This window comes from Odocoileus virginianus, chromosome 16, assembly GCF_023699985.2.
Source record: "Odocoileus virginianus isolate 20LAN1187 ecotype Illinois chromosome 16, Ovbor_1.2, whole genome shotgun sequence".
Lineage (NCBI taxonomy): Eukaryota > Metazoa > Chordata > Mammalia > Artiodactyla > Cervidae > Odocoileus > Odocoileus virginianus.
Window position 1 is genome coordinate 52977735 of NC_069689.1, and position 26115 is coordinate 53003849.

General features: G+C 43.8%; 1 protein-coding gene across 7 annotated transcripts in view; it reads right to left on the bottom strand.

The window, feature by feature from the left end:
- The window catches only part of SV2B (synaptic vesicle glycoprotein 2B), a 229193-nt gene extending 207652 nt beyond the window's left edge, over nucleotides 1-21541 (bottom strand). For 4 of the 7 annotated variants that reach the window (XM_070478199.1, XM_070478202.1, XM_070478200.1 and 1 more), the window contains exon 1: nucleotides 20297-20481. The gene's annotated coding sequence lies outside the window, so the exon portion shown is untranslated. Of the gene's footprint in view, nucleotides 1-20296; nucleotides 20482-21079 lie in introns of those variants that run through there. The other 3 variants (XM_070478196.1, XM_070478203.1, XM_070478198.1) reach the window with 1 other exon arrangement.
- Nucleotides 21542-26115: the final 4574 nt, after the last annotated feature.

Consider the following 26115-nt stretch of genomic DNA (forward strand, 5'->3'; position numbering starts at 1 on the left):
AATGCTATGGCACACAGAATGTGAAACACCAAGTTTACCCTAAGGTAAACTACAGACTTTGAGAGATTGTGATGTGTCAGTGTAGGTTTATCAGTGGTAACAAATGTACCACTTTGGTGGGGATCCTTTAACAGCAGAGACTGTGTATGTTTGGGAGCAGAGGGATGAGAAATCTCTGTATCTTCCTCTCAGTTTTGCTGTCAACTTATAACTGCTCTAAAAAATGAAATATGTTTTAAAATAATAGCATCATTTGTAAATGAAAACAATCCCACTGACAGTTGCATCAGAAAGAATAAATACCTAGGAATAAATTTAATCAAGAAGGTGAAAGACTTGTATCCTGAAAACTACAAGATATTAATGAAAGAAACCGAAGAAAACACAAATAAATGTAAAGATACACTGGGCTCACAGATTAGAAAAATCAGTATTAAATGTCTGTACTGACCAGAGCAATCTGTAACTTCAATGCAATCCCTATCAAAATTCCAACAGAAGTTTTCAAGAAATAGAACAAACAATCCTAAAATTTTTATGAAACCACACGAAAGAATTCAAAAGGCCAAAGTAATCTTGAGAGAACAACAAAGATGAAGGCATCTTCCTATACTACAAAACTACAGTATTGGCAGTGTATTTTTGGTATTGGCAAAAAAATCAGACACATAGATCAATGGAACAGAATAAAGAGCCCAGAGATAAACCTATGCATATATGGTCAATTGATTTACAACAAAAGAGTCAAGAATATACACTGCGGAAAGGAAAGTCTCTTAATAAATGACATTAGGAAAACTTGACAGCCACATAGAAAAGAAAGTAACTTGGCCACTACCTTACACCATGCTTTTTTCCAAAGAAAACCACCAATAGTCACATGAAAAGATGCTCAATATCACTAATCATGAGGGAAATGCAAATCAAATCTACAATGAGCTATCACTTCATACCTGTTAGAATGGCTATTATGAAAAAGATAAAAAAGAACAAGTGTTGATGAGGATTGTAGAGAAAAGAGATCCTTTGTACACTGTTGGTGAGAACATAGATTGGTGCAGCCACTATGGAAAACATGCTATAGGTTCCTCAAAATCTGAAAAACAGAATTACCATATGATCCAGCAGTTCCACTTCTAGGTATTTATTTGAAGAAAATGAAAACACCGACTCAAAAAGATATATGTACACCGCCCCCCATGTTCATTGCAGCATTATTTACAATAGTCAAGATATAAAAGTAACCTAATGTCCATCAACAGATGAACAGATAAAGAATAGAATATTATTCTGCCATAAAAAAGAATGAAACCATGCCATTTGTGACAACCTTAGTGGCATTATGCTAAGTGAAGTAAGTCAAAGAAAGAAAAATACTGTAAGCTCTCTCCTATACGTGGACTCTACTAAACAAATAAATAAACATGCTCATAGATACAGAGAACAGTCCTCCTTCCTTCCAAGGACAGAAGGAATTGGAGATATGGGTCAAGGAAATCAAAAGGTAAAGAGGAAAATAGATAAATAAGTAGATATGGTGCATTATTGAGCAACACCAGAAAATAGCCTACCATTGTTTGGTAGTTTATTTACAAAAGACAAATTTTAAAAACTCTTTCAAAAAAGAAAAATGACCTCAAGTTGAGTATAAACCGCATAGATATTGAAAATAACAGTGGCAACAAAGCCATATTTTAATTTGTTGGAGTTTTTTTGAAAAGCTTAAAGTCACCTTTTTTTTTTTTGGCTCCCTACATCATATAGCAAATTCCCACTGGCTATCATTTTACATGTGACTTTGTACGTGTTACATGCTTCTCTCTCAATGCATCCACCCCCTCCTTCCCCTGCTGTGTCCACAGGTCTGTTCTCTATGCATGTGTCTTCATTGCTGCCCTGCAAATAGGTTCATCAATATTATCTTTCTAGATTCCACATATATGTGTGATCATATATGATATTTTTCTCTTATTTTTTTTTACTTTTTTAAATTTATTTTTAATTGGAGGATAATTTCTTTACAACATTGTCCTGGTTTCTGCCATACATCAACATGCATCAGCCACAGGCATACATACGTGCCCTTCCCCCGAACCTCCCTCCCACCTCCCACCCCATCCCACCCCTCTAGGTTGTCACAGAGCACTGGCTTCGAGCTCCCTGCATCATACAAGAATTCCCACCAGCTATCGATTTTACATATGGTAACTTTAAATTCTAAAGAGTGTCTGCTCAATAATAAATCTAGATGAACTACTCCATAATTCAGCACATATTACCTATCATTCTAAATATGATAAACAGTTTAGAAGGTGGAAAAAACCTATTCCTATTAAAAAGTTTTCTGCAAGGCCCCACTCAGAACTTTTCATTTATATCTCAGTAGCTAGAATTAGAGTCATCTCTTGCTGAAAAGAAATCTGAAGAGAAAACATTTTCAGGTGAGTATATTGCTCTTTCCTCTATGCGGGGAAAAAGAAAAGAAAAAAAAGTGAGGCTCTCATAGTAATGAAGAAAAGGATAAAAAATACTGAAGAGGCAGCCAACAGTATTTTCCACAAAAAAAATTATTTTGTCACAATGAAACAGAAACTGGCTTAAGCAATAAGGAAGCAGAAAGTCCAGATGGAAGGATTCCAGAATGAGCTGATTATCATCTGGAGCCCAGGTTCCTTCCACATCTCTGCTCTGCCATCTCTCACACCGGTTTCAGCCTCAAGCTGTAGCCAGATGCCTGCCACAATTTCAGGTGTAAAATGTACATGTGACAACGTCCAGAGAAAGAAAAAGGACTGTGTTTTCTTTGGGGTTTTTTTTTTCCATTTTAGGAACAAAAAAACCTTTCCCAGACGCTGCTTTGTTTACTTATCCTCATTTCTCATTAGCCAGAACTAAGTCACACTTTTGAGCCAATCACTAGCAAAGTGAATAGGATTATCACTGTTTACCGAGATGACTCCTCTATGTGGAATGTGAGCTGGGGACTGTGACTGGTGTTCACTGTAATATTCTGATAGCAGTCACCAGGGGAAAGATGACCCTGTGGCCAATCTAGAAGCCCACCACTTCATACTAGAATAATAGATCAGTGGGATCCTAGACGATAAAAACTACGAAATAGAAACACAACTGCAAAGTGTACTTTTGCACAAGAATCAAATTTTTAATGTGCTATACTTGGACCCCAAACACCTTCTACAACCTCAGAACACTAGCCTTTGAGAACACTGGCCAGTAAGCATCTGGTCACACGTTTCACCAAGCCCTTTGGGAAACTACACTAGAGCATCAGGGGCCAAAAGACCAAATCTACCTATTAAGTACTTCCACGTTTCAGTGGATAGTCCAAGCTACGATCTAGGATACAGATGACCAACAGACCTGGAGAAGTCAGACTTATCTGAGACATATGCTCCATGGTAGTCGGGCACATGTCACCAAAGATGGAGCTTTGTTCCTAGAAGCTTTCCTCACTCACCCAGCACTGTTCTCAGCACGTAAGATGCTCGACCTCATTGCACAATACAAAGAGATCCAATACTCTTAATTATTTATGTGATTTATGTGGCAAGAACTTCCCCAGTTTTCAGTATAAAATAATTATTATTTTTAATGATATCGAATGTTACAAGATATCCTCATCATTTTATAGAAGTCAGAAACAATGTGGTAGGAAAGGGAAAATATTGAACTTTAGTCTTTTCGGAGTGCATAGGCTCATGGAACAGTCATCAGAGGAAACACTGGCTATTTAACCCCGCATCCTTTTCTGCATTTAAGAACCTCCTAGTTGTTTATATTCTGTATATAAAAGCTTACATGTGCTAACCCCCATTTCCCATTCCACCTTCCCCCAACCCCCTCCCCCTCAGTAACCTCAGTCAGTTCTCTGTCCATGGTTCTGTTTCATAGACAGGTTCATTTGTGTCAGAGTCCACATATAACTGACATCATATGGTATTTGTCTTTCTTTTTCTGACTTACTAAAGAGCCTCTTGATGAGGATGAAAGAGGAGATTTAAAAAGCTGGCTTAAAACTCAACATTCAAAAAACTAAGACCATGGCATCCAGTCCCATCACTTCGTGGCAAATAGATGGGGAAAAAGTAGAAACAGTGACAGATTTTATTTTCCTGGGCTCCAAAATCATGGCACATGGTGACTGCAGCCGTGAAATTAAAAGATACTTGTTCCTTGGAAGAAAAGCTATGACAAACCTAGACCAAATTTAAAATCAGACACATCACTTCGCCAACAAAGGTTCATATAGTCAAAGCTATGGTATTTCTAGTAGTCATATATGGATGTGAGAGCTGGACCATAAAGAAGGCTGAGTGCCAAAGAACTGATGCTTTCAAATTGGGTGCTGGCGAAAACTCTTGAGAGTCTCTTGGACAGCAAAGAGATTAAACCAGTCAATCCTAAAGGAAATCAACCCCGAATATTCATTGGAAGGACTGATGCTAAAGCTAAAGTTCCAATACTTTGGCCACCTGATGTGAAGAGCTGACTCATTGGAAAAGACCCTAATGCTGGGGAAAATTGAAGGCAAAAAGAGAAGGGGGCGACAGAGGATAAGATGGTTGGATGGCATCATTGACTCAATGGACATGAGTTTGAGCAAACTCCAGGTAATAGTGAAGGACAGGGAAGCCTGGCATTGCTACAGTCCATGGGATAGCAGAGAGTCAAATATAACTTAGCGACTGAACCACAACAACAACTTAGTATGATAATCTCTAGTTACATCCGTGTTGCTGCAAATGGCATTATTTCATTTTTTTAGTTGGTGAGTACTATTCTATTGTGTACACACACACACACATACACACACACACACACACACACACATATACACATATATAAGATATATACCACTTCTTTATTCATTCATCTGTCCAGGGACATTTAAGTTGTCCCTGTCCAGTTGTTTCCATGTCTTGGTTATTGTGAATAGTGTTGCTATGAACATAGAGGTACATGTATTTTTTTTTTGAATTGCAGTTTTGTTGAATATATGCCCAAGAATAGGATTGCTGGATCATATGGTATTTCTACCTATCTAGAATTATTGGACTTTTTAAATACTGTGCAGTATAACTTTTAACTATTAAAAATAAGTTTAAATATTAAAATAGATGGCAATAAATAGGGATACAATAAGTTTTAAAATTAAAACAAAAGAAGCTCACATGAAACAGGCAACCCAGCAGTCAGCCCAGAGGTAGCTTTGTCATCTTTATGTTATCAAGAAACGCGCTTCTTGATCCTCTGTGATGTGTTCCCATAAGCTTATGAGGAATTACTAATTAAAATTTCAGGCTTTGTATTGGTGAAAGTAGGCTAACTGCTATAACAAACTCCAACATGTCAATGGTTTAACATCAGTTCAGTTCAGTCGCTCAGTGTCCGAGTCTTTGCGACCCCATGAATCGCAGCACGCCAAGCCTCCCTGTCCATCACCAACTCCCGGAGTTTACTCAAACCCATGTCCATCGAGTCGGTGATGCCATCCAGCCATCTCATCCTCTGTCGTCCCCTTCTCCTCCTGCCCCCAATCCCTCCCAGCATCAGGGTCTTTTCCAATGAGTCAAGTCTTCATAGAGCTTATTTCTTGCACACGAGACAGCATCAAGCAGAGCCAGCCAGTGGATGGGAAAAGAGCTCGAGGGCATATGGAAGTTCACTGTTCAGCCCTGGAAGTGATACCCACCACACCCATTCTCATCACATCATCAGATCGGTCACATGGCCACACTCGCTTGCAAACGAGGCTGGGAGATGGAGTCTGTGTGCCCAGGAAGAGCAGGAAGCAGGTTTAATAAAGAGATTGCTGATCCTCTTGGTCCCCTTGCAGCTCTCTCCTCTACTCTAAATCCAGAAAACAGAACTTTCTGCTGTATTTGTTCTGGGCAACTATGGTCGAGGACTTCTTTATATTTCTTAAATATTTTCCACACTATCTTGGATCTTTCTGTCCACTCAGAAGATCTCTAAGACATCAATCACAGTTTCCACAGCTGTTAGTTTCTCTAATTGGATGGATGTCTGTGATGGAGAGTATATCAGACTCATGATCCACACAGTTCACACACAGCCAGGCCTTGTGGATGAAGCAAAGGACAGTAATTATCTCAGCATTCAAAGGAATATTTCAAGGAGCCCAGACAACAATCAGCTCTTCTGAGTATGTTAGTGGATTTTGAGGGGGTTTTCCTCCTCTGCACTTCTAATAACATTTAAACTCCCAAGAGGAACTAACAAAGCATTGTAAACCAATTATACTCCAACAAAAGTTAAAACAGAAAAAGCCCAAGAGGTTCCAGTGTGTGTCCACGCCACCTTCCACCATCCCCTTCACCCGTCCTCAACTGCCAGCCAAAACCACCTCACCATACCAGTTAGTGTGTTGTTCCCAAATCAACTGAAGACTCTCAGATCTAGCTACTTCTCAAACTATCTCCTCTATCAGGAATACCATTCTCCTCCCCAGCGCCCTCCTGGGAAACTCCTACTCCTCCTTCAAGGCCCAGTTAAGTAATGTCCCTTCACCCTCTCCAGTAGTTTTTCTGGCCCTCAGTCTTCTCTCCTTATGCAGCAATAATCACTGCTTATAGTCCATGCTCCCACAAACATTCACTCAGTTTATATCTCTGTGACATCATCGTCTCACTTGTACTCTCATAATTAACGAAGGAGCTTCCGAGCAGCAGAGCCTAGGCACTGCAGCCCTTATAGGACCTTGTAGGAAAATAGCTTCAGAGGCTGGGAATCCAGTTGGATCCAGTTCCTGGTTGAAGCCCATTAGGAAGTAGCCAGATATTTGCAAACTCCCTCTAGGAGCCCGCGGGTTGTAGCAACAGGAGCAGGAGAGGCTGGAGTTAAGGTCATGGACTGAGGCTCACTGCTGCCCCTAACCAGCCTTCACGGACTCGGTGGGGAGGGAACACAGCACACAGCAAAGAACAGGTTCGAGGTGAAGCAGCCTCGCATTTGAATCCATTCTCCCCTTCAATCAATGCTAACATTACTTTACCGACAAAGGTCTGTATAGTCAAAGCTATGGTTTTTCCAACAATCATATATGGATGTGATAATTGGACTATAAAAAAAGCTGAGCACCTAAGAATTGATGCTTTTGAACAGCGGTGTTGGAGAAGACTCTTTAGAGTCCCTTGGACAGCAAGGAGATCAAACCCATCAATCCTAATGGAAATCAACCTTAAATTTTCACTGGAAGGACTGATGCTGAAACTGAACTTCCAATACTTTGGCCACCTGATGTGACGAGCCAACTTATTGGAAAAGACCCCAATGCTGGGAAAGATTGAAGGCAGGAGGAGAAGGGGATGACAGAGGATGAGATGGTTGAATGGCATCACCGACTCAGTGGACATGAGTTTGAGCAAACTCCAGGAGATGGTGAAGGACCTGGAAGCCTGGCGTGCTCTAGTCCATGGGGTCACAAAGAGTCAGACACTACTGAGAGACTGAACAACAATAACCTTTGGGAAACTTATTTAACTTCTCTGAACCTCAGTTTACTCCACGACAAAACGGAGACAATAAACTCCCCCTTCACAAGGATTGGAAGAATGAAATGAAATGAAATCATATATATATATATACATCATATATCATCATACATCATATATACATTTATACATCATATATACATCATATCATCATTATATATACATAATATATACATATGTACATCATAATCATCATTATTGTCACATGATCAAACTACAGGCTCCTAGAGGAACCACATCTAATGCGTCTATGTGGGTCCTCAGTACAAAGCTAACTTTGCTGTAAGATTAAACTCTGGTGTCTCTGTTTCTTTATCTGTAAGAGAATAAAACAGACTTATAAGCTGCCTATTTGAGGGTGGACACTGCTTTTCAACATGAGGTGCTGAGCAAATGCTGAAGGTGATTCTTATACAGCAGCACGACTTTCCCCTCTGTTTCCCAAATGAGCACGTCCTAAGCATTTCCTCGGCTCCCCAAAGTGAGACCAGAGGGAGCAGATGAGACCCCTAAGCAGGCGCAGGGAATCTGGGGGTGACAGGCTGAATCTGCAGCAGCTGCTGCTGTAAATGGACCTCAGCTAGTCCTTGGACTGAGGATGCAGCATCTAATTCTATCTGCCATCAGTGACTCTACGGAGTAGGTAAGACCATCACCATTCCCGTTTTACTGATTGGAAGACCGAGGCCCAGCATTGCTAAATGACTCACCCAAGATCTCAACTGAGTAAGAAGCAAGGCCAGGCGGGGAACCCAGGAGAGACTGACTCCAGGACTCTTTGTTTCCTCTACCCTCTCTAAGAAGCTCAAGAATCCAGGAGTAATTGGAAGGTCAAGCCAGCCAGGAGAGACCTTACACGCCTGGAGAAAATGGGCTGAGAGTCCCGGGACATCAAGCCGGCAGTGACAGGGATAACTGATGGGAATAACCTGGCCTGTGAGAGCTCCACCTGGTCCCCCACACTGCGTCACTGTGGAGACAGGAGGCCCCAACCCCGCGATGTAAGGCGGGGAGCATGGCACAGCTTCTCTGCCAGAGGTGGGCCAGGACCCGCAAGTGAAGACCAAGTCACGCATCATGGGGAGTGAGAGGAGAGCTCAGCTCCGCATCCCGTCCTGTTTCCATGCTGCTCTGACCCTTCCTCTTTTTTTTGTCTTTCTTTAATATCTATTTTTTATTTATTTGACTGTACCAGGCCTTATTTGCCACATACAGGACTTTTTCAGTTGCAGCTTGCGGGATCTAAGTTCTCTGACCAAGAATCAAACCCAGGCTCCCAGCACTGGAAGCTTGGAGTCCTAGCCACTGGACCACCAGGGAAGTCTCTGCTCTGACCCTTTCTAATCAACCTCATCATCACTCCACAGCTACTTTCATTTTTGAACTTTTGGTTTTATATTGGAGCATAACCAACTGACAATGTTGTAATAGATTCAGGTGGACAGCAAAGGGTCCCAGCCACAGGTACACGTGTATTCATTCTCCCCCAAGCTCCCCTCCCATCCAGGCTGCCACGTAACATTAAGCAAGAGTTCCCTGCACTATCACTTTAATTTTGAAGCTACCACGTTTTACTCTGCTTTCCCAGATCATCCCTTTCCTTCAAGCTTAATTTTTATGCTTTGCTGAAAAATACTCAAAGCGACACTTAAGCAACCGTAGGTGGGCTGCCTTCGTCACTCATCCTGGTGGGGGGTGCGCAGGAGTGGAACTGAGTCCCTTCAGCCCTCCAGGGCCAAGGCCAGGAGCTCCTGACGTGGCCGTGACCTCTTTAGCCCTGTCCTGGGGGGCGCCCCGGACTCTGGAGCAGGCCCCTCCCCGCCAAGCCGTTTCTGCTCCCTCAGAGCCGCCCACGTGCCAGCTGGGCTCCGATCGGCACCATCTGCTGCGCCACCGATCAGGCGGGAGGCCACGGTCAGAGCCTGCGCCTGGCAGGAGAGCAGGGGCCACGGGCAGACCAGGAGCTCCGCTCTCTGGGCCTGCGCTTGGGTCACCGGCAGGGGAAACCCCCAGAGGATCTCTCGGCCGAAGCTGCAGGGGAGCCGCCCAGGCTCTCAGCTGCCTGGGGGAACCAGCCGTCATGTTGCAGAGGGTTTCTCAGCATGAAGGGCACCCAGGCCTCATTTCCTGTGCTCTCTTTTTTTCTTAATTTTTCTAATTGAGGTACAGGCAGTGTACAAGATTATATAAATTTCAGGAACACAGCACAGTGATTCACAGTTTTTAAAGCTTATACTCCATTGACAGTTATTATATATATTGGCCATATTCCCTGTGCTGCACAATACATACCCTTGTAGCTTGTTTATTTTATGCCCAGAAGTTTGTACCTCTTAATCCCTTACCCCTTCCCACTTCCCACTTCCTTTTCCCCACTGGTGACCACTCATTTGTTCTATCTGTGAGTCTGTTTCTTTTCTGCTATATTCACTAGCTGCTTTTCTTTCTTAGATTCCACATATAAATGATACCATACAGTATTGGCCTTTCTCTGGCTGACTTATTTCTCCAAGCATAATACCCTCCAAGTCCACCCACGTTGTTGTGAATGGCAAAATTTCATTTGTTTCTGTGGCTGAGTAGTATTCCACTGTATGTATGCACACAGCTTCTTTATCCATTCATCGCTGATGGACCCTTAGGTTGCTTCCATACCTTGTAAATAACGCTGCTGTGATCGTGGTCTCTCTTGCTCCCTACCATCAGATGAACTTAATTTCTGCAGGCCTGACTTGGGCTCTGGTTCTCTCTCTAGTGTTCACTGACTGTGGGACCTTAAACAAGTAATTTCCTTCTCTAGACTCAGCTCCTGTCTTTGCCTAGTACGGAGTTTAGATTCCTACAGTCCCTTCAGCTCTGAAACACTAAGATCCTCTAGTCCAGGTAAGTTCTTCCACTGTCCTGAACTTGTTCTGGGCCCAAAAAGGAAACTGCCTATGAAAATCGAAAGTGAAAGTCACTCAGTCGTGTCTGACTCTTCGTGACTGGATGGGACTATCTCTGCAGGCTCCTCTGTCCAGGGACTTCTCCAGGCAAGAATAACGGAGTGGGTTGCCCTTCCCTTTACCAGGAAATCTTCCAGACCCAGGGGTCAAACCTGTGACTCCTGCATTGCAGGTAGATTCTTCACTGTCCAAGCCTCAAGGGAAGCCAAAGGAACCTGCCTATGAAACACGTATTGAAACAAATGTGTACATTTGGAGGTATTGATGGACAGACATGTGTTCATCGGCAGGTCTCAGTAATGGGGATCCATGAAAGTAGACTTGAAAACACACATCTCCCCCATGCTTATGTGACTTTTAGGCACCAGAGTTCCTGCCAACACATGCATCATCTGGGTTTAATGTATGAAGCAGTTAATGGTCCCCAGCTCCCAGCTTGAACAGCCAACTGCTAGACCTGGACCTCTGTGATGCAAGAAGGCCCCAGAAGGCTGGCCAAAGCACCTTCTCCTGCATCTATGAAGAATGGGAAGAGAAAGAAATGAGGTTGTTCCACTGCTTGTCCAAGAGTACCTGCATCATCTATGATTTCCTCACTCTGGACCTCAGGTTTCCCATCTATAAAGTGGGAATGGAAAAGAAAACATGGCCTATATGTTCTAGCTCCTAAAAGAGTTCAATTTAATTCTATTTCTGAGGGGTTACAGAGTCACTGGTCTTCCCTGGTAGCTCATACCGTAAAGAATCTGTCTGCAATGTGGGAGACCAGGGTTTGATCCCTGTATCGGGAAGATCCCCTGGAGAAGGGAATGCAACCCACTCAAGCATTCTTGCCTGGAGAATTCCATGGATTGAGGAGCCTAGCAGGCTACATTCCATGGGGTCGCAAATAGTCTGACATGACTGAGCGATAACACATGCACACACACACACAGAGTCTCTGGTTAGGGGAGAATTTTCAGTTGGCTTTTGGGGAAAAGAAAAAAGTTAATGCTACTCTCCCCACTGCTGCCCTGGACAGAAGCAAGCTCTAAAGACTGAAGAAAACAGGAAGTGGGTGGAGCAAGAGCTTCCATAGATACAGAGAAACTTGATAGGACCACAGGCTTCAGTATGGGTTGCTGAAGAAGGGAATCCATGGTGCAGGTTTTCACTGGGGCAGGAGACACAACGGGTGAACTGTAATCCATGGTCAGGACAGCAAGGGAGCTTTGGTCTTCGCTCCTGATGCCTCTGAGAGCCCCAAGAGGAAACTGAGTCCATACTCCTTGATCCAGAGGAGGCCAGAATGGCAGCAAAGGCAGGGAGGTGGGACAGAGAGAAACCATTTGCTGCTGTGTGTTGTATGTTACTCACTCAGTTGTGTCCGACTCTTTTCGACTCCATGGACTGTAGCCTGCCAGGCTCCTCCGTTCATGGGATCCTCCAGACAAGAATACTGGAGTGGGTTATCATGCCTTCCTCCAGGGGATCCTCCCAACCCAAACACAGGGACCGAACCCACATCTTTCATGTTTCCTACAATGGCAGGCGGACTCCTTACCACTAGTGCCACCTGGGAAGCTCTTAGCTGCTGAATACTTACTGCTGCTGCTGCTGCGTCGCTTCAGTCGTGTCTGACTCTGTGCGACCCCATAGACTGCAGCCCACCAGGCTCCCCCACCCCTGGGATTCTCCAGGCAAGAACACTGGAGTGGGTTGCCCTTTCCTTCTCCAATGCATGAGAGTGAAAAGTGAAAGTGAAGTTGCTCAGTCGCATCCAACTCGTCGCAACCCCATGGACTGCAGTCTACCAGGTTCCTCCGTCCATGGGATTTTCCAGGCGAGAGTACTGGAGTGGGTTGCCATTGCCTTCTCCAGAATACTTACTAGATGCTGCAGACTCAGCACTGTCTCTCACACGTCACGTCTTGTCCAAGTCAAAGAGGAAAAACCAAGAAGCCAAAAACCACTACAATATTGTAAAGTAATTAGCCTCCAACTAATAAAAATAAATGAAAAAAAAACACAAAAACCCAAGGAGCCTCAGCCAACCGAGTAACCACAAGAGCATTTACTCATTCATGAATCAAATAGACTCGTATTGTGTGCCTACTATGTACCTGGAACAGGGAAAACAGCAGATTTTCCAGTGGAAATCATCATGGGGCAGATTTTATGGGAGCAAAACCCAGAGGCATCTGATGGAGAGTTTCTGCACCTACATAATCCAAATGACTCAAAAACTTTGATCAAGGAATTCTAACAAAGTATGAGACAATGCAGAACTGAGCTTGGGGGGTTGGCCTATTGCAGAGAATGGAAGGTTGGTTTCCCTTTGAGCCACCTCAGAAATCTCCAGCTCATAAGTCTGATTATTATCCACCTGTCTCATTTTGAACACCACAGGCCTCATGCAAATAATCTCATCAGCACTGGCAACATTAAATGACAGATTCTAAACTCTCTCTACACTTAGAATTTCCAATTCTTTCATTTGATGTAGTGACCCTTTGGGAAGCCTTGATGGATCAGCAGGTAAAGAATCCACCTGCAAAGCAGGAGCCACAGAAGACATGGGTTTGATGCCTGGGTCAGGAAGATCCTGTGGAGGAGGAAATGACAACCCATTCCAGTATTCTTGCCTGGGAAATCCCATGGACAGAGAAACCTGGTGGGCTACAGTCCATGAGGCCACAAAGAGTCGGATACAACTGATGACTAAGCGTGCACTCAGTAATTCTTTAATTAGTATTTAGACCAACATATTTCCAAGAACAGGAGCATGAAGGAAACTGCAGACCACTTGGGTGTTATTATACTACCATCATCACTTTCACCACCACCACCATCATCATCACCATCACTGCCACCATCATCACCTCATCATTTTATAACTGAAGGAACCAGGGCTCAGAGAAATTAAATAACTTGCTAAGGTTTACACAGCTAGAAAGTAAGGAAGATTGAGTTCAAACCAAGTTTTGTTTGATCCCAAATCCCACCTCTCCATCCAGTCTCCAACATGGTCAAGCTTGGTATCCACACATACAAACGGAGGCCAACTTGATATCCCTTTCTCGTATTTCCTTCTCAGCTTTAGTTCTTTTTTTCCCACTGTTGTCCCTTTCCTTCTCTGTCTCTGTCTCTTTCTCTTTCTCTCTCTCTCTCACACACACCCACACAAACAGGAAACCATTTGCCATTGTAGCACCTACCTTTTTTCCTCACTCCCACCCCCTCTAATATCACTCCAAATAAAACTCACACTCACACATATTCAGTCACACCATGGGGAGGAAATGGTCAGCACCTGGAGCCTGAGATTGAAGTCATTCCAATTAAAGTCACGCCAATTAAACCCCTTAACTGTTCCTCCCCTTTTCCCATAAGACTATTGCTGATTTCTCTCCTTTTATAAACAGGAACAGATTACACAAGATGCTGTAGATGTGGGATTTTTCAAGCAAGCTGGTGACACGCTTTCACTTGGCACAAAATCGATTTAAATAAACATCTTCCTTTTTCAAGATTCTTTCCTGCTTCTGCTTAATCTTAAATTAAGAGGAGTACAATAATAACCCAAGAACATCACACCTCTGAATTTCAACCTCCTCTCGCGCAGGATTTTGTCTCCTTTTTTGAAAGTATGAGCTATTTTTTGGTTTCCACTTGTTTCTCCTTCTTACTTGTCATCACACATTGTTTTCTATAAGACATAAGCAATCGCAGCCTTCACATTTAAAGTCTGTTTTTAGTCCATGGGATCCACAATAAGGCTCTCATGAGACCTTAAAAAGAAAAAGAATAACTTCAGGGAGTTACACTTCAAGACCCACTGAAACAAAGATCCGCAGTCACCTCCAGTGATTGAATGACTCCATTCACTCATTCAGTAAACAGTCACTGAGCACAGACTATGTGCCAAGCAACATGCAGGGCACTGGTGGTACAGAAGGGACTGGGCTCACTGAAGGGTCAAATTAAAAATTCTAATGATACTCAAGCTTATATCTCCTTCTAGGACCTCTTCCTTCAACTCTAGACCCACACATATAACTATCAAATTAACATCTCCCATTAGATGTCCAGTTAAAGTCCACTACTCTTACTTCTCCATTTCAGTAAAGGGCCACTCTTTCTAGTCGCTCAGGTCAAAATATGTGGAGTCATCCTTGAATCCCTAGAGCAATATATCCATAATTTGATGACTTTTCACCATCACCACTAACTACCCTGGTCCAAACCACCATCATCTCTTGCCTGGATCACTGCAGTAGCCTCCTGACTTTATCTCCCTGTTTTCACCCTTAACTCTAAAAATCTACTCTAAGGTCTGAAGTTCAGGTAATCGTTGTAAAATTTAAATCAGATAATGAAAATAAATAAATAAATAAATCAGATAATGTCAGCGAGTGCTCAAAATTCTTCTCTGGCTTCCCATCACACTCAGAGTAAAAGCCACAGTCCACACAAGGCCCTAGATAATCTTGTATTACCCAGCTCTCAGCGATTTGTCTGATCTCACCTTCTCCATCCTCACCCTCTCTACCTGAATGCCCTTTCTGTTCCCAGAATACCCCAGTACACTATTCCCTCGGGGCCTTTGCACTTGTCACTTTCCCTGCCTCGAAGGATCCTTCCCCAAATATTCATCTGGGATAGTTCTTCATGTCACCCTGACCACTCCCACCCCTTCCTTCACCGTGGTCCTCATTCACTCAACCAGGCAGTCCTCATCCTGCTCTCCGTACTTGATGTGCTCTCATCGCATAAAACATACGTACTTATTTACATACCATCTCCCCAACTAGAATGAATGCATCATGAGGATGGACTTTGCTACCTTGACCACTGCACATATTTGTATGTGTGTGTGTTGCTCAGTCATGTCTGACTCTGTGTACCCACAGACTGTAGCCCACCAGGCTCCTCTGTCCATGGGATTCTCTAGGCAAGAATCCTGGAGTGGGTTGCCATTTCCTGCTCCAGGTGATCTTCCCAACCCAGGGATTGAACCTGCGTCTCTTGTGCATTCTGCATTGGCAGGCAGATTCTTTACCACTGTGCCACCTGGGAAGCCCATGCCTGACATGTAAGGAACACTCAGTAAATATTTGGTGGATAAATGGCTATCTAAAGAGTCATATGTCTGAAGCTGATCAGCCATGGAAACAGAGAACAACAGAGAACAACAGAGACAAAGAAAAGGGCAAGTTTCAGGCATTGTCCATTCAAGCAGAATTTGGGGAAAAAGGAGCCTTAGTCAAGGGGACTTTAAATATTAACGTCCCTGTGGTAGACTAAATGCAAAGACAGTCCAATTTCCCTCCTCCCTCCATATCCATGCTCTTTGCAGTGCGCCTTCGTGCACCTCCCATCAAGCAGTGTACTCCAGGGACTTGCCTGGTGGTTCAGCAGCTACGACTCTGCGCTCCCAATGCAGGGGGCCCAGGTTCCATCCCTGGTCCGGCAACTAGACCCTACATGCCACAACAAAAGGTCAAGGATACCACATGCTGTATCTAGGGCCTGGCACAGCCAAATGAGTAAATTATTTTTTTTAAGTGTTTTCTATTCCCTACACCTTCACTCTGGGCTGGCCTTGTGACTTGAAGAGGAAGTGTCAGTCATCAGTCATGTCCAACCCTTTGCAGCCCCCTGGACTGCAGTCCGCCAGGCTCCTCTGTCCATGGGATTCTCAGGCAAGCATACTGGAGTGGGTAGCCATTCCCTTCTCCAGGGGATCTTCCTGACCCAGGGATCAAACCCTGGTCTCCTGCATTGCAGGCAGACTCTTTACACCTTCACTCTGAGCTGGACTTGTGACTTACTTTTGTCAATAGACAAAGACGAAATAGCAGTGTGCCAAGCGTAAGCTTAGACCTCAAGAGGTCAGGCAAATTTCTACTCTCCCCTGGATTCCAGGACTACCATGTGAACATGTTAGGCTAGCCTGTTGGAAGATGTGGTACTACCCGGAGCAGAGCCAAGTTCCCCGGCTAAGGCCACCCTCAAGCAGCCAGCTCTCAGCCACTCCAACAGCAGACAAAAATCACATGAGCAAACCCAGCTGGGGTGAATCAAGCCCAACTCGGACCTAAAGAACTGCAGGGCCAGCCCATAGGCACGTGAGAAAATGAGAAATGGTTGCTGTCTTAAGCCACTAAGTTGTGGGGAGGTTTGTCCTATAGTCCCCTTGGTAAGGTCAGCCCTAATGTATGTGATCAGCCTGCAGGGGAGGCATCTCAGCTGCTCTGCTCTGAATATGTGCTCATCAGGAAAGCTTCTCCTTGTGATGTGGTTGTCACCAAGGGGATCTGCAAGAAGAAGACACCCCACCACGCCACACAGGGTCCCAGCCATTGTAAATTCACAGACTGGGGTGAGCAAGGTCACTGGGATGTAGCCCAGAGGGACAGATTGGTTTTCTGAGGCAGCAAGACCTCAGATGGAAAAAATTCCACAGAGGTGAAAGTCACCTTCTAAAGGGGTGACTTGGGGGACACCCGGCCAGCCACCCAGCCAGGAACCAACCTTGTCACATCCTGTTTCACAGAAACTTTGACCAGGTTCTCAGGCATCCAACCCCATTTCTATCCACGAAACACATTGCAACAGTCCCACAGCACTAGGGTCAGTCATCGGGGGAAGCTCTCAAATCCCCAAAACCATGCTCTTTATTTTTTTTAATTGGGTCCAGTTGATTTCAAGTGTATATCAAAGTGATTCTATCAGACACATATAACACATATATATTCTTTTTCAGATTCTTTTCCATTATAGGTTATTACAAGATATTGAATGCAGTTCCCTGTGCTATGCAGTAGGTCTTTGTTGTTTATCTATTTTATGTGTATTAGTGTGTGTATGTGCTCACTCGCTCAGTCGTGTCCACCTCTTTGCAGCCCCATGGACTGCAGCCCGCCAGGCTCCTTTGCCCATGGGATTCTCCAGGCAAGCATACTGGAGTGGGAATGCTGTGCCCTCCTCCAAGGGATCTTCCCAACTCAGGGATAAAACCTTCGTCTCCTGCATCTCCTGCCTTGCAGACGGATTCTTTACCATTAGCGCCACCTGGGAAACCCAATGTGTGTATTTTAATCCCAAACTCCTAATTTATCTGTCCTCCCTCCCCTCACACTCTCCCCTTTGGTAACAATAAGTCTGCCAAAACCATGCTCTTTAGAGCAACAGTCCCCAATCTTTTCGGCACCAGGGACCAGTTTCGTGGAAGACAATTTTTCCATGGACCAGGCAGGGGAGATGGTTTCAGGATGATTCAAGCGCATTACATTCACTGTTCACTTTATTCCTATTACTATTACATCAGCTCCATCTCAGATCATCAGGCATTAGATCCCAGAGGTAGAGGACCCCTGCTTTAGAGGAATGAAGTCCCAGAGGGGCAGAGCCGCAAATTGTGGTCATTGCATTCAGCCTACAAGATGGAAGTCTCAAATAAGTGCACCATATAATATCATGTACATGCATCCCATGGTACACCAACAGTCAGTGTATTTCCAGTTGATTCTAACATCTTTCCATAGCCATAGAAACTACTTTCATCCTCAAAGAATACAGACTAAAAACTAGCAAGGACAATACCTGCAGGACTATTCACTAAAGGTGACACTTTCTTTCATTGCAAAGGAAAGGTTCAAAAGAAGCCCTAAAACAGTCCTTGATCTGGATGAAAGATTGCTGAACACTGTTTTGCACTGAACTTCTCATCACCTTGGAAAGATTTATGCCTCTGCTGGCTGCATTTGCTCAGGCCGAGTGACCTAGGAACCTATGTCTCCCAACCAGCCTTCTTCTAAACATCAAGTGTAGGATGTCAGCCAATTCCTTCCACAAGAGCTCAGGATATTAATGTTAGCAACAAATAGAAATCATGAGAGGCAATGCCCCAGTGACCCTGCCGGCTTACCCTCTGACCTCAAATCCTACTGCTGCTCCCCTCGCTCACTCACCCACAGCCCCAGTGGACTTCTTTCTGGATTTTCTTATGAACACACCTCCCTCCTGCTTCAGGGTTTTGCAGGTGCTGCTACACTGCTTAGAACGCTCTTCCTCAGACATCTGCCTGGCCCGCTCCTCACTTCCCCAGGGGTCCAGTCAAATGTCACTCATCAGCAAAACCTTCCCTGACCAAGCTATATTAAACAACAACAATCCTCACCCCGCCCTCTGGCAAGACTCCCCATTCCTCTTACTCTGCTTTATTTCTCCACACTATAATGCATCATTATCTCGCTATTTATGTGTCCATTATCTTACACACACACACACACACACACACACACACAAGGTAAGCTCCTTGAGGGAGTTTATTTAATTCAATTCTGTGTCCCCACACATAGAGCAATTCCTGACACATAGTAGGTACTCAATGAATGAACTGCCATTTTTTAAGCACCTACTTTGTGTCAAGCAATTTATATATGATGATCATTTCCCAATAAACATATATTTTTAAGCACTTATGATGTAATTATATTATAAGAACTCCATTGTTATCTCCATTTTACAGCTCAGGAACCCAAAGCTCAAAGCGAGGCTAAGAAACCTGCACAAGACACTTACCTAGGTCTGTTTGAGTATCAAAACCCACACTCCTTGAAGTGTGCTAATCTGCTTTTCAAATACCTTAGTGATGGTTTAGGTTACAAGATGCATGTAAGTCGCATCTCTGGCAACATGTATAATGCAAGAGCTCTTCATTCTACCATTTTTCTATCACCCACCATAGATTTTGTCCAGGGGAAAAAAAAATCCGTCAGATTGGATTTTTATTTCCCAGAGCACACTGGTTGGAATAGCTTTAGATTTCCTTTATTCCATCCATTTAGAGACATCCAAGTTTAGAGCTTTCCTTTCAAACTGAGCTGGGACAAGCACAGACAGGTCAGGGACCCAAAGGGGATGAAGGCAGAAGTTCATCTACTCTGAGAATCCCTCAGAACTATCCAGAACCCTTGCCTTTGTGAAGTACTGGTCCTAGAACTCAGGAAAACGATCCATTAAAGAAACAAAAAGCCTGACCTCCTGCATAGGACACTCTTTTCTCTTGGTTGTCATCCTATGTCTGTGTCTACCGGTATCTGGTCACATACTGCAAACGCCAACCCTGCTGTAACGTACAGAGCTCTACACACACGGCAGCCTTGATGCTGATGATGGGGAGACTGACGGGGGTTATTCACAGACCGAGGGACCTAGAGAGGGACCCTGTTTCTACTGAAATTCATGTAATGCCTCGCCTAGGAGCGCTTCATTTAAAAAAAAGATCACTGCCACATTAATTCCTCTCTTTCTGCTCCCACCAGTCTTTCCACATCTACATTGCTGAACTTATCACACCTCATCATTACAGGTGTTTCTTCTCCACCAGATGTGAGCTTCTGGGGAAATGGACTTTTGTTTTCATCCTCTCTGCGCCCCTCCAGGGTTAATCCAGCCTCTGTCACATCCTAGGTGCTCGACCAGTATTTGCTGACTCAAGAAAGATGCAGAGTGAGCCTGTACCGTGTTTGCGGCACCCACTGGAGCGAGCAGGGTAAGTGACCTCTTCTAGAAAGGGCAAGAAGCAGAAACAGAAGAGACCAGGGTAGACCAGAAGGACCACTGGGCTGGCCAGGATGTCCAATTCTCCCTTGTAGGTGTTTACTTCCTATTTACCTGCCACTCCCTGAACCCCAAAACCACCCGCATTTGCTTCTGAACAAGCTTTTTAAAACCTGAGCACACACCCCACCCCAGTCTCCCACCCCATCCCCCCCCCACCCTACCGGTCTGCTCTTACCAGAGCCCCAGACACCGAGGTTAAGTTACCTTTAAAAGGAGCTAGTCTGCATCTGTGCTTTCTGGTTTAAGGATCGTGTTTCAGCAGCGGGGCTGAACCCTGGACAGCAGATATAGCTAACACCCGTCTGCGGAGGAAACGGCAGTGCCTCATTCCTCCCTGGCTAAACGCACCCGCTCACCCATCCCTGCAGAACAAATCATGTTCTTTTCCTTGCGCTAAAATCCATCTATAAACAAATCCTCGCCGCGTCCCTAAGAAACGGCTCCCACGTCCGCGGGGGGCGCCCTCCACACACACAAATACACACTCACAAAACCCAACCCAGAGGTACCAGGTGAAAGCCTGGTTTCGATCTGTCCTTTTAAGAACAAACCAACAACAACATCATTCACACACACACACACACACACACACACACACACACACACACACAATCCATCTAATTGGAAAGAACTGAAACTAAAAGGGGTGACTAGGAAGCTTATGGAGAGAGAGTTATCAACGTCAGTAGCCTAAGTTGCAAAACTATGTATGGCGCTAACAGTTCAAACAGGATTTAAAAACAGCCCTTGGGGATGCCCCTTTCAAAGAGGCGCGCAACCCCGCGCAGCAAGCAAGTGCTTGCTTTTCTGCGCCAGCTTTCCAAGACTCTCCCTTGTCTTTTGTGCCATTTACTATAAACAACATTCAGAGGTAGCCGCATGTACATTTCAGCCCAGGCATGCGAGCCTGGGAGCCCCCAGGGTCGCGCGGGCTCCGCGCCCCCGGCCGGGTCTGCACGCACAGGAGCGAGCAATGCCGTCCCCTACCTGGGTGGGAAATCCGCACGCGGCCGCCTCTGGGTGCGGGCGGAGCGGTGTCCGTCCCGGTGGCCCGGCCGGCTGCTCGGGAGAACGCGGCGCTGGGGCGATCCCGGCGGAGGCAGGAGTCCGCGGGTGTCACACCTGCATCACGGCGCCCGCGCCGCCGCAGCGCGCAGCGCGCCCCCGCCACACCGAGCACCCAGGGCGGGAGGCTCCTGGGTCCTCTACTCAGCGGGATCAGATCCTAACCGGCTTTCTCCCCGGCCTGGGCATTAAAGGCGTTGGCGGCGGCCACCTCTTCTCGCTTCTAAATCCCCTTTTGATTTAAGATGGACTGTTTGGGATAGCTTGATGGGCAGGGGACCCAGCTAGGGACCCAGGCTTTCTGGATTTGCAGAGCAATACACGCTAAACTTCTTATTCCTCGAGTTTCGAGTTTCATCACCTACTGATGACTGGCATCTCTTTCGCGCTCTCCACCGCGCCCCGCACCAGGGGGCGCTATGCACTCCACACTCCCTTTCACCAGCCCCAAACTAAGACACTTTGGAGGGCACGACTTGAATTCCTGGGAAGGTGAATCCTCGGATAGTGCGTGCCTGCTCGGTCGTGTGGACTCTTTGCGGCTCCATGGGCTACAGCTTGCCAGGTTCCGCTGTGCATGGAATTTTCCAGGCAAGAATGCTGGAACGGGTTGCCATTTCCTAGTGCAGGGTGTTTTCCCGGACCAGGGTTCGAACCTCTGTCTCCTGCATTGGCAGGGGGATTCTTTACCACTGGACCACCAGGGAAGCCCATCAATGCTTATATCTGGTATCTAAACTTCTTGCCTGACGACTCTGGTTAGGACTCTCAGACAACATTGAATTAAAGTGGTACTGAGGCTCTATGTTTAAAATGGATAACCAACAAGGGCCTACTGTGTAGCACAGGGAACTCTGCTCAATGTTATGTGGCAGCCTCCATAGGAAGCGGGCTTAGGGGAGAATGGATCCATGCATATGTATGGCCGAGTCCCTTGGCTGTCCACCTGAAACTATCACAACATTGTTAACTGGCTGTACTCCAATATAAAATTAACAGTTTTCAAAAAATAAAGTGGTGGTACTGGATATCTGGTTTTATTCATATTCAGAGGGAAAGTCTTCATACTATTACATATTTTAATTATAAAAGTGATAATGAAGAGCCTTATCTTATTCTTAATTTCACAAAAAAAGTATTTTTTACCCTTAAGTATGATGTTGCTGCTAAGTCACTTCAGTCATGTCCGACTCTGTGTGATCCCATAGACGGCAGCCCACCAGGCTCCCCCGTCCCTGGGATTCTCCAGGTAAGAACACTGGAGTGGGTTGCCATTTCCTTCTCCAATGCATGAAAGTGAAAAGTGAAAGTGAAGTCGCTCAGTCGTGTCCGACTCTTAGTGACCCCATGGACTGCAGCCTACCAGGCTCCTCCGTCCATGGGATTTTCCAGGCAAGAGTACTGGAGTGGGGTGCCGTTGCCTTCTCCTAAGTATGATGTTAGCCATTGTTAAAAACTTTATCAGATGAAAGAACTTTTCATAATAAATATGTAGAATTTTGTCGAAAGTTTTTTTGCCTCCATTGAGATAACCGTAGTTTTACTCCTTTATTCAACTCATATGGGTAATTCCTCTCATTGACTTTTGAATGTTAAACCACTTTTATATTCCTCAAATAAACTCCATGATATCATATTTTATATGTAACTGGATTTGATTCGATATCTTAAATTTTTATGTTAAAAATATTCTACGTTCATGAGGGATGTTAAATTAGAATTCTGCTTTTATAATGTCCCTGTCAAGTTTTTATAGGAAGGTTGTGCTGGCCTCATAAACAAGCTGAAAAGTTTTTCTCATTTCTTTTATCTGGAACAGTTTGTGTAGATTGTGTATTCTTTCTTAAACATTGGGGGAAAGTCATCAGTAAAACTATTAGAGCTTAAAGTTTTTATTGTGAGAAGGTTTTTCATTAAGTTCAATTATTTTATTAGCCATGTGACTACTCAGATTTTCTATTTCTTCTTCTTTCAGCTTTGTTAAACTATTACTTTTCAAGGACCTTATCCATTTCATTTAAGTGTTCAAAATTATTAGCTGCAGTGATGTCTCATTTTTCATTCCTGATTTTGGTGACTGGATGATTTTCCTTTCTTTTGTGTTACTCCTTGCCTATCTTCGAATAGAAACTTAGATTATTGAGTTTTAATAGCTTATAAACTTCCCTCTAAACACTGATTTGTTTACACCACTGAACTGAACCAATTTTAATATGTTCCATATACGTTTTTGTTCAGTTTAAACTATTATCTAATGTAGACTGTGATTTCCTTGATCCATAGGATTATTTGAAGTGTAATTTTCAAACTTTTAGGAATTTTTCTGTCCCATTTTTCATTGTCTGTTTATCATTTTCCTACCTTCTTCTTCATTAATCAATGTCTTTAATTAAATTATTATATAAACTCTATTCACTTTAGTTTTCCCTTTTAGTATTTTTATCTTAGTTAGATGCTCTATTTCTATCATGCAACTCTAATTGCAGTCACCTCATCACTTCCCCGGAGATGGCAATGGCACCCCACTCCAGTACTTTGCCTGGAAAATCCCACAGATGGAGGAGCCTGGTGGGCTTTGGTCCATGGGGCCGCACAGAGTTGGACACGACTGAAGCGAATTAGCAGCAGCAGCAGCATCACTTCCTGGTGGCTCAGATGGTAAAGAATCTGCCAGCAATGCGGGAGGCCTAGGTTCAGTCCCTGGGTTGGGAAGATCCCCTGGAGGAGGGCATGGCAACCCACTCCAGTGTTCTTGCCTGGAAAGTCCCCATGGACAGAGGAGCCTGGTGGGCTACAGATCATGGGGTCGCAAAGGGTCAGACACGACTGAGTGACTAAGCACAGCAAGGCACATAACTTATCACTGCCCAAAAAATGCAAAAATCTAAGTTCAATTCCATTTATTTTTTTTAACTTTGTGCTAAAATATATATTTTAATATAAAATTTTTAAAATATTTTTTAATTTACAATGACATAACTTCAAGTGTAAAGATTAGTAAACAGACTTAAATTTTTTTTGTTTTTCAGTTAGACCAGCTGCTATGTCCAAGCAATTTTTCTGAGCTATTCATTTCCCAGGCAGAAACAGGAACAGATCCAATGGTCTCTCTCTCTTAATATATATTTCAAATAACCCCTCTCAGATTACATGAGTGAATTTCATTATATCACCTGACCCTTAGATGTCAGTCTGATGCATTGTAATACCTGCCGTAGAGAATTCCCTGATGGTCCAGTGGTTAGGACTGCATGCTTTCTTTGCCAAAGGCACAGGTTCACTGCTAAGGGTGCAGATCAGGGAACTAAGATCCCACAAGCTGTAGTGTGGCAAAAAAAAAAAAATGCTATAAAATGAGGTTGACAGGTCTTAGCATACACCATCCCTATCATGGGGAGACAGATGACAGATGTAACTGAAGAAATTTCTTATATAAATATGTATATGTTTCCCTGATGGTTCAGTGAATAAAGAATTCACCTGCCATCTACAGTGCAGGAGATGCAGATTCAATCTCTGGCTCAGGAAGAGCCCCGGGAGAAGGGCATGGCTGCCCACTCCAGTATTCTTGCCTGGAGAATCCCATGGACTGAGGAGCCTGGTGGGCTACAGTCCATGGGGTCACACAGAGTCAGACACGACTGAAGCAACTTAGCATGTACGCACATATATATATATGTATATATACACCAAACCCCACAACTCACAAGACATGTTATTACTGTTCTTTTACAGTCAATGTTTTTCTATATATTATCATATATTTACCCAGTTCTTCATTCCTTCCTGTGTATTTATTGGAGGTTCCTTTACTTCAGTCTGAATAGGTCTTTTTAGTAATTTTTGTAGGGAAGAGACTATAGACTGCTAGAGACTAATTATGTCAGATTTTTTTCAAGTAAAAATGTCTTTACTTGACCTTTATTTTTGAAGGTCCCTTTTCACTATATATAGCATTTGTAGATGGAAGTTTTTTTTCTTTCATCATTTTTAAGATGTCATTCTATTGTCTTCTTGATGTCTGTCGTATATTCAGTCTAAAACTCAATTAGTCTTGTTTTCACTTCTCTGAAAGTAATATTTTTAAATTTTGCTTCTTTTAATATTTTCTTTCATAAGTTTAATTTTTCTGTTCCTATGTATGATTTCTTTGGTCACCTGATGCAAACAACCGACTCATTGGAAAAGACCCTGATGCTGGGAAAGATTGAAGGCAGGAGGAGAAGGGGATGACAGAGGAAAAGATAGTTGGATGGCATCACCGACTTGATGCAAATGAGTTTGAGCAAGTTCCAGGAGTTGGTGAAGGACAGGGAAACCTGGCAAGCTGCAGTCCATGGCTTGCAAAGAGACGGACATAACTGAGCCACTGAACAACAACATGATTTTCTTTATTTTTTTCTGATACTGAGCATCTTGAATTTGTGGGTTAATGTTGTTTACTAGTTTTAGAAAATTCTCAGACTATCTTTTCAAATGTTGTTTCTGCCCTCTTTTCTCTCTCCTACACTCTTTGATTGAGAGAGCACATACATTACACATAATTAAATGGTTTTGCTATTATCCCTCATGTCTTATGCTCCATTCTTTCTATTAGCTTTTCACCTTCTTTGTACTTTAGCTTGAGAGTTTTCCATTGACCTTTATTTAGGTTCACTAAATTTGCTTTCTGCTATGACCAGTTTGCTATTAAACCCATCCAATGAGTTTTTAAGCCTAGATATTATATTTTTTCCAATGGCTACTTGATTAATTTACATAGACTTTGCTGAAGTTTTATTCTTAACCGTTTGATCCATCTTTCTATGTTCTTTAATACATTTATAATAAAATCTACTAACTTCAATATAGGAATAAATTAGACTAGTTTATTGTCTTTTCTGTTGACTATTAGTAAAATTTTTCTTGTCTCTTTGCATGTATCCCTTTTTTAAAATTTGTATTTCAGATATTGTGTG